General features: G+C 45.1%; 1 protein-coding gene and 1 long non-coding RNA gene across 6 annotated transcripts in view; one reads left to right on the top strand and one right to left on the bottom strand.

Moving 5' to 3' along the window:
- The window catches only part of NPAS3 (neuronal PAS domain protein 3), an 867,013-nt gene that overhangs the window by 164,446 nt on the left and 693,169 nt on the right, over positions 1 to 9,398 (bottom strand). The window lies entirely within an intron of this gene.
- LOC117198738 (uncharacterized) overlaps positions 1 to 9,398 on the top strand; it is a 251,853-nt gene that overhangs the window by 240,731 nt on the left and 1,724 nt on the right. For both annotated transcript variants that reach the window (XR_007475280.1, XR_004479968.2), the window contains exon 4: positions 3,023 to 3,075. This is a non-coding gene — a long non-coding RNA (uncharacterized LOC117198738). The remainder of the gene's footprint in view (positions 1 to 3,022; positions 3,076 to 9,398) is intronic.

Genomic DNA, 9,398 nt, shown 5'->3' with positions numbered 1-9,398 from the left:
TGTGGCTCACGGGCCCAGTTGCTCCGCGGCATGTGGGATCTTCCCAGACCAGGGCTCGAACCCACGTCCCCTGCATTGGCAGGCAGACGCTCAACCACTGCGCCACCAGGGAAGCCCCAGAGGTGTCATCTTAAAGGGATTTTCAAGTGTTTGTTTCCGTTATTAAAGAAATACATGTTTGTTTACTTTAGAAAATTTATAAACTATGAAAAATTACAAAGAAGATACTAAACATCACTTGTTATACTACCACCCAGAGAGAACCACTAATAACCTTTTGGTACGTTTCTTCCAGGAATATTCTCTACAGATAATACATTTAGAAAATTTGGCTGGGGCTTCCCTGGTGGCGCAGTGGTTGGGAGTCCGCCTGCCGGTGCGGGGGACGCTGGTTGGGCCCTGGTCCGGGGGCATCTCACATGCCGCGGAGCAGCTGGGCCCGTGCGCCACGGCTACTGAGCCTGCGCTCTTGAGCTCGCAAGTCACAACTACTGAGCCCACGTGTGACAACTGCTGAAGCCCGCGTGCCTGGAGCCCGTGCTCCGCAGCAGGAGAGGCCGCGGCAGGGAGAGGCCCGCGCACTGCGGGGAGGAGTGGCCCCCGCTCGCCACAGCTAGAGGGGGCCCGCGCGCAGCAACGAAGACCCAACACAGCCATAAATAAATAAATAAATAAATAAAAACAAATAAAAAATAAAAATAAAAGAATAAAGGTTTAAAAAAAATTTTTGGCTGGTTCATGTTTGAGTATTTGTACAACCAGATTTTCAACTCATAGAGAGCAGGAACTTTGTTTTTCATGTTATTCCTCTGACAATACTTCCCTCTCCCCACTAATCCCAAAGAATATGGGGTAGTCTTTTTGTACTTGGTAGGCCTCTGCTACTGCTCATCAAATAAATGAATGAATGAGAGTCTGCCCTTGATTAGAAGATTAATTTTTCATGACCAATTTACACATAAAATATTATGTTTGAAATCAAATGGCGTTATAAAATATTTTTATAAGCTTTTTCTCTTGGGAACGATTTCTTAAATTTAAGAATTTTGAGTTTTAATTCTTAAAAAATGAGCACTTTAAATATTTTTGGAGAGATTCTTTAAACTGTGTCAATGGATAGACAAACAAGGTCAAGGAAATGTCAGAACATATTGCAATGTTGAGCACCACATAGGCTTTGAGTAGATTTTCCAAGAAAATGTTACAGGCCACTTATCTGATAGGGACAATGTGATTTACATATAGCATCTACTAAACCTGGTCTGCCTGAGAGACAGTTTCCCTTGATACTATTTTCCCCGGGGAGCGGGGACGTGGGGCGCAAACAAGAGTCATGTTTGTGAAAGTCATAGTGGTAATTTGAGAACATGATAAGCAATAAGGCAATCTAGTGGAAGGAACATAGAACCAAGGATGGGGAGACCTATGCCTCCGTTTACATGTCACCACTAAGTTCCTAAGGGATCTCGGTCAAGTCAGGTACCACTTCTACTTTTCTCTTTTAAAAATGCCTACCTGGCAGCTGGTTTATTTTTTTTGCGGTACGCGGGCCTCTCACTGTTGTGGCCTCTCCTGTTGCGGAGCACGGGCTCCAGACGTGCAGGCTCAGTGGCCATGGCTCACGGGCCCAGCCACTCTGCAGCATGTGGGATCTTCCCGGACCGGGGCACGAACCCGTGTCCCCTGCATCGGCAGGCGGACTCTCAACCACTGCGCCGCCAGGGAAGCCCTGGCAGCTGGTTTTTTGAGGATCATGTAAGAGAGCAGATTCTATAAGGATAATTATCGATGTGAAAAGCTGTATATTCTTGCTCCAACCCTGATCTGGTAGCTCATGCAAGAGCATGTCGCAGAGGGCAACTTAGTTTGGGGAAAGCCCCAAGCTGCCCCTCATGTTTCTGAACTCAGAAAGAAAAGGCCATCTTCTTGACCAGGAGCAAAGAGGAGAATATATAACTTTTGACCCTTGAATCTATTATCATCATCTTTACTGCGAGTCCCATTTTAGAGGCCATGTTATATAAACTACCAACAAGTCCTTAGCGTTTCCAGAAAAGCTAAGTAAATTATAACTTTCTTAAGAAAAAAACAAAACGACTAGACAATTTTTTTCAGATTATGTCGTACCTGGCAGTATCAGTGACCACAAATATAAAGCAGAACTAATAGTTTTTAAGAGCAGCACAATTCTTAATATTCTATATTTGGCTCCAGCTTCTTTTTCTTGAGATTGGCCAAGCCAATGAAAATTACGTATATTTATCCACCTTTGCTGATTTCCGATACTCTGGGCTTTTTCTCTTATACTTTTTGCTACAGGGGAGAAATGGGCTTAAAGTGGTATATCTTAAACCTGGCGTGGTAATAGCTACCAATGTTTCAAAAAGCCTCACTTTAAGGTCGTTTTCCCTAAAAGTGGTCCTAGGGAATCATGCTCTGGGAAGGCTTTGGCGTATTAACCTTTGTGATGTATTACATTGGATGGGCCTTGGACACAGGTCTGAGCAGAACAAAACCAAGGTTAAATGGTACAGGGCCCTTTCTAAGTCAAATAACTTCTAAGGAATTTATCAGATCTAACTTCTGGAGTGTCACTGGAGAAGTGAAAAATAATGCTGGAAGTCATTGTATTCCCTGTTTGAGATTTAGGACAGTTACATTACTTTAAAATATATCTGTGTTCATGGCTGTCAGAAGAAATCCTAACAAAATCCACACATTTGCCACATCCATTACCACTGTAAAGAATTGCTTTGAAATGCTTGTTCTAACAGTTCCATAGCTTCAACTTCCTCATTTGAGGCTGGGCCTTCCTAGTTCTGGCCTGAAAGTCTTCACCGAAGGAGCCAAGCTACGATGTGGCACCTACCAAATGCAAAGTTCTCACTGGCGGTGAAAAATAATAATAGCCCATGTCTATTGAGGGCTTTTGTCTACCACGTACGATATGTATTGTACAGTTGAAATTTAATCCACTGAACAGGACTACATGGCTGGCAATATTATTTTCTCCATTTTACAGATGAGACAACTAAGGAGAGAGATGTAAAGAGTTAACGCAACATGACGCAGATGGTAAGTAGAAGAACTGGGATCAAACACAGCTTGGTGCTGACTCTGGAGGGTTCCCCCTACACAGCCATGCCCGTGGCGAGTCATGATTTGGGAGAAGCAGATGGGAGGACTAACCGCCCAGCTGTTTGACCATGAGCATCAAATAATTGTCTTTAATACTGATTTAACACCAAAAAGAAAACTTTCCAAATATAAAGAGGAAATTTTTACTAGACTGAATACAGACAGTCACCGGTGTTTGGTAGGTGGAAATGTCCAATACTTTTCACTCCAAATTCTTTGATGGGCCACATCACCAGCACAGAATCAACACTATCAAAAACAGGTCCTCTTAATGGCCTTTCCTTCCTTTTACAAAGTTGCAGGTTTTAAAGCACCCTCCTTTCAAATAAGCCACTAACCCTACAAGAACTAGGCAGCATGGCAGGGAATCTCTTCACGAGAGGCACAGGAACGAGAAAGAATAGTGTATGACTGGGGATCGGGCCCAGCTCCTTGGTGGAGTAGATTCTGCACCTTAGGCAAGTGGGCAGAAGGCAGTGCTTTACGACCACCACGTTTAGCCCAACTTCTAGATTCTTGGATGTTTCATGCGTGGCAATCATTCTCCTTAAAAAATATACGGTAAGAATGAACGATCATCTTGTTTTGTGCTAAATAACGAGACAGATAAAAACCGTAGCTACTCATGAGTGCAAAAGTGAAAAAGAAAAACGGCAAACAAAAAAGGTAAGTCACTTGTTGCAAGAACCTACAAATGAATTAAACCCTCGCCTAAGATGTATTGATTTTATGTGGCCTCTCCTGTAGAATAATGTCAAGGGTCCCTGACAATCCATTACATTCAATAGGCAAAATCTCCTTATAATTTTTTTTCTGTTTCCTGAACGATATATAATCTATTTTTTCCCTTGATGAAAAGGCAGGGCTTTATACGCTTGAAAATTCTTTAAAGTAGTGAACAAAGCTGATATTACATGGAAAAGTTTCTTCCGATCACTTCTTCAACATCATATGGGGAGAAAAATTAGTTATAATTGACCCTATAAATGATGTGCTAAGTAAGTCTAAACCCATGGATACTTTCTATATATACTAACTGGGTCCAGCAAGCCGGAAGTGATTCTTGGGTCATTTATTACAAAGTTAGAAATGGCGTGATACAGTGCTTTGCATTTTAACTAGAGATTTCAGTACTGAAGATGAAAATTTAAAATTTAATTATAGATTCCTCACTAATTTTCAATGAAAAAGATTTACTTCTCAGTGTCTTTAGATCATTATTGGGAACTCATTCTTTACGGCCAGTACTAAAAGTGACCTCAAAGAAAACATTTTAAAAATAGTGTATTACACCACAACTTTAGAGAGATACTTTTCTCAAGCCTGTAATAAAAAGATTATTTTTACCGTGAAAAACTAAAATGCCTCTGTCTACAGTGGTGCTGAAGGAAAACAAATATAGATATAACGGTTCGAGTAGAAGAAGAGCGAATAAGACCAACGCTTTCGATCTTTAAACCTGCAATTACTCCGTGTGTGTGCGCCCGCGCACACGTACGTGCACACAACAGTGTTATCGTGCATGTTCTCCTCCTGTTGATAGCCTGGTAGCAGAAGGGAAATGAAGACACTGGAAATTTCTTAACCGGCAAGGAGATTTTCATTTTGAGTGTTTAACCGTGGTGCCTGGTTTTGAAATTGAGGGGCCTGGTGTGCCTGGCGATGGGATTCCGGAATTTCACAAGTGTGTGGCTCTGAGGAGGGCTGTCTGACTGGTGAGTGCTGTGCTGCCTTGGTGCACGGTCAAAACAGCCATGTCCTACAGTCTCTTGGTGGTGGCTACTTGATTCTCAAGATCTAACCTAGACTTCTTTAGAAACTCTCCCAGGCGAGGTGCGGCTTTGGAAAGGTCCTCATATGTCACTGCCGAGTAACCTGGGCAACAGGAAACTCCAGCTCAAATAATGAAACCCACACCCTAGGAAACCCTTTATCCTAAAAAAGAAAACTGCTACAGTTTTGCAAAACTTCATTCTGTGTCAGACGGATTTAGAGACTTGAGGCAGGCAAATAACACAGATGGACTAGTGAACCTCTAATGCTGAAACTGAGCACACGGTCCCTTCATAAACTTCCAATGAGCCCCTATCCTGGGCAGACACTGTGCAGGGCAGTGGAATCAAAGGCAAGTGGGGTCCAGTTGTGTTTCCGGTCCACGGGTTTACAGCCCCTGAGACAGATACATGAGGGCGTGGCTACAATGCAGTGTGAGACATGGCAGAGAGGGAGTCTACACAGGGCTAAAGGCAGGAAGAATCAACTCGTGCTGCCTAGGGGAGAAGGGAAAGTTTCACAGAGAAGATGGGTCTTTAAGGATCAGAAGAAGAGATTCTCCAAGCTGACCACAGGGAGCTGGCAGAGGACAGTGGGGTTGCAGCTACAGAGAGGCCGCGAGACCGGACAAGTCAAGTCCAGGGCATGAGGATGTCTGGAGGGTACAGTGATGGTCCCGGGCCTCATACAGGACGTTAAATCTGGGCTATGTCTGATATTCGGTGACGCTGGTGCTGTCACAATTAAAAGGAGGCTGTGATTCAACTTCTAAATTGGGGCCAAGAGAGTCTGGGGAAGGGGAAGCCCGATGGGAGGTCACTGCCGTGTCCAAGGTGAGACTCTGTCGCCTCTGTGTCTGCCGCCTCTGCTCCTCCCTGACTCCTACCTGTGGGTCCACGAACAAACCCAAGGCTTGTACATCTTGAAAAGATACCTCTCCTCCAGCTTAAAATTCCCCTGGTCTTCATCCTCCTCTCTCCCCTTTTTCCCTTGCCAGCTAAGATTGTTGAAAAAGTAATCTAATCTCCTTATCCCCACTTCCTCACACCCTCTTCCATCAGCAACCCTCTGGAAACTGGCCCTCGGACGGGCTGCTCTGAAAGCACTCAAGCCAAATCTCCAACAGTCTATGAATTGTCAGATCTGACGGGCATGTCGTGGGCCTCTTCCTATCTGGCCCCTGCACGTTCGCCATTACTAACCACTCGTCCTACTCAAAACACTCCCCTCTTTATTTATTTATTTATTATATATATATATATATATATTTTTTTTTTTTTTTTTTTTTTTTTGCGGTATGCGGGCCTCTCTCTGTTGTGGCCTCTCCCGTTGCGGAGCACAGGCTCCGGACGCGCAGGCTCAGCGGCCATGGCCCATGGGCGCAGCCGCTCCGCGGCATGTGGGATCTTCCCGGACCGGGGCACGAACCCGCGTCCCCTGCATCGGCAGGCGGACTCTCAACCACTGCGCCACCAGGGAAGCCCTTCCCCCCCTCTTTAAATGGCACCACGTCATCTTCTGCTTCCTTTCCTACCCCTCTGTCCACATCTGAAGAACTTTTGCACGGGCTCCCCCTTTTTCCAGCAGCTCTACAGCTGTTCTCATGCTACACTTTCCTTAAACCAGTGCTTCTCAAACTAGAGTATACATCAGAATCAGCTGGAGGGCTGGACTCTGAGGACTGGGTCCTAACCCCAGACATTCTGATTCAACAGGTCTGGGGGTGGGGCCCAAGGATTCACATTTAGAAAAACAAGTTCCAGGGGATTCTGCTGCTGCTGGCCTGGGACCACAGCTTGAGAACCGCAGCCTTAACCAGTCTTTTCTATACCCGTGGCTTCAGCTACCATCATACTGATGGTTCACTACCATGGACATTCCTGAAACCTCAGACTTGGAGAGCCCTTTTCCACATCTCTAGCCTAACATCCCCCAGGCCTCTGCAACTTAATCTGCCCCAAAGTGGAGTGAGTCAAAACTCCCTTGCTCGTTCCTCTCCGCACCCCCAAATCTGCTCTTCCTCCTGTATTCGCTATGTTGGAGAAAGGCACCCCCCCACACATACCCCGACTTAGCCTCCACATGTCACAAACTCCCAGGAATTACTGCCTTCAACATTCCCTGGTCCACACACAGTGGGCCTCCTGTGCCCACTGTCGCTGCCATGCCTGCGTCCTCACAAAACTCCTAATCTCCAGGCACAGTGAGGTACCCACAGGAAATCTGTTCCTTCTGCCTGAATTTAACATTAGTTGCTTCCCTAATGCCCCTGGCTACTACCCTTATCATGGGCACTTATTATGCATACTGTCTGGGTCACCTTGGACTGCCATAACAAATTACCATAGCCTGGGTGGCTTACATAACAAAGCTTTGTTTCTCACAGTTCTAGAGGCTGGAAGTCTAAGATCAAGGTTGCCAGCAGATTCAGTGTCTGGTGAGACCTAGTTTGCAGATGGCCACCTTCTTGCTAGATCCTCACAGTGGAGAAAGAGTTCATCTCTCTCATGTCTCTTCCTATATGGGTGCTAATCCCACTTGTGAGGGCTCCACCTTCATGTCCTAGTTACTTCCCTAAGGTCTCACGTCCAAATAGATCACAATGGAGATTAAGGCTTCAACATATAAATCTGGGGGGGGGGGGGTGGAAATGCATGCTCTGCTGACATTTTGGAAACACCATGTATTTAATTTTAGTAGCACCAGGGCTCAGTAATGTGCAAGGCACCCTGAAAGGACCAACATTTCGTTATTTTGACCGGACTTAAGTGTTTCCTGGGAAGAAACAAACTGCTTCTGAACTCTTTCTTAGGCATTGTTACATCCCCTTCAATTTCTCTGGCAACTAAGCTGGCTCTGAAGGGGCTGTAGTATACAGTTTTCTTTCTAGATGAGCTTGGTTATGTCACTAACAAACAAATAATTCAAGGTGCTTTTTATTCCCGTAACAGAGATGGTTGGCACTGGATTTCTTTGACATAATTTTGCATTCAGACAATAAGCTAAGTATTCTTTGGTAAGCCTGAGTAGTAGAGAGAGATTTAAGGAGATGTGGGCTCTAGTTCTGGCTTGGCTACAAGGGGGCCAAACTCCATGGACTCGAGATCTTTCCCTACAAAAGGAGACACTTGGCTTATCAAGGTTATCTCAGTAGGGCAGTTTTCAGTCCGTTAGTTTAGCATATTAGCAATAATTTCAACGTAGTATAATGAAGTACCTTCGAGCATGAGCTGATGAAAGAAAAAGGACTTCCCCTCTGTAAGACTGCAGGAGAAGTTAAGAAGCAATGCCGCAATGTGGAGTCAAAGTAGGGACCCCTGTGTATGAGGAAGGGGACTTGGATCCTGGGTCCCTGGGGAGGCCCAAACCAGAGACTGGAAACGGTGGCTGAAGGAGCCCAGTTCCAGGGCTAAGAGTCACCTCCACAGAGAGAACAGTCACTGAAGTGAAACTAATGAGAGGAACATTGCAATTTCTCACACATATGTTTAGGTTAACATTTTAGCAATTCCCAGTTTTGACCCAGCGTCCTCTGAGTGCCTCTTAATTCCTTTGGTCTAATGGCTTACATCACCATTGAAAAAGTTATAGTCTAAAGATCACCAGCATCAAAACCGGTAGAGGATCAATATGCACGTTTGCAGGCTCCAATCTAGACCTCTTGAACCCCAAGGGCCCCACGTGACTCTTAGGAACATTAAACTCACTAAGCTTAGAGAACCGCTGCTAAGTAAAAAGGACCCACTCAAGTAGGGCTTAAAGGGGGCATACTGGGCCCCGCCAGCACCCAGAAGGTCAGTCAGCAGTTGGCTCTTTCACCAGGCGTTACAGTCGCTTGCCTCTGAGACTTACCAGCTACACAGACACTATCTTCACTAGCGGTTGTGAGACTAACCAGTCTTTGACCGTTTTAAAACCTATTTTCATTGTGGTATCGTCATAAGAGATAGACAGCGTCTGTGCCAAGGTCTAAAATCCTAATTAGATCCCTTGTTGCTAGCTGGGGTAGCAAGGAAGAAGATTCAGTATCCCAGTAAGACCTCTTTGATACATCACATGCAAAGGAAGGATGCAGTTAATTAAATATTTCATCGACTCTGCCCAAACTCAAAGGTACCCTGTTGAGCTCTCCCTTAGCTTGATACCACAACCATCACATACAACGGCAGCAGAGGGAAGGGTCACTGTAAGATGCAATACAATAAATATATCAATTGAAGACCAACATTAAAAGAGTGATTTGCTAATGGGCACCATGCCAGGGTTACTCAGGCAGTGCTGCCTGCAGAATTCCTAAGCTGAGTTCACAAGATACAGATCGATGCACCTCCAAAGAGAGTCTATATCAATCTCCATTTCATTCATTAGCTCCCACTTCGAGCTGGTTGGCTGCTAGTTAACTCTTTAATGTGGGAGAAACTGTCAGTGTAAAGGCCACTGGGACACGTGCTCTTCCCAGCTGTACTTGACCTGTCAATATTTCTTGC

The sequence above is a fragment of the Orcinus orca genome, chromosome 2 (genome assembly GCF_937001465.1).
Source record: "Orcinus orca chromosome 2, mOrcOrc1.1, whole genome shotgun sequence".
NCBI classification, from domain to species: domain Eukaryota; kingdom Metazoa; phylum Chordata; class Mammalia; order Artiodactyla; family Delphinidae; genus Orcinus; species Orcinus orca.
This window is presented reverse-complemented; position numbering and strand designations above follow the sequence as displayed.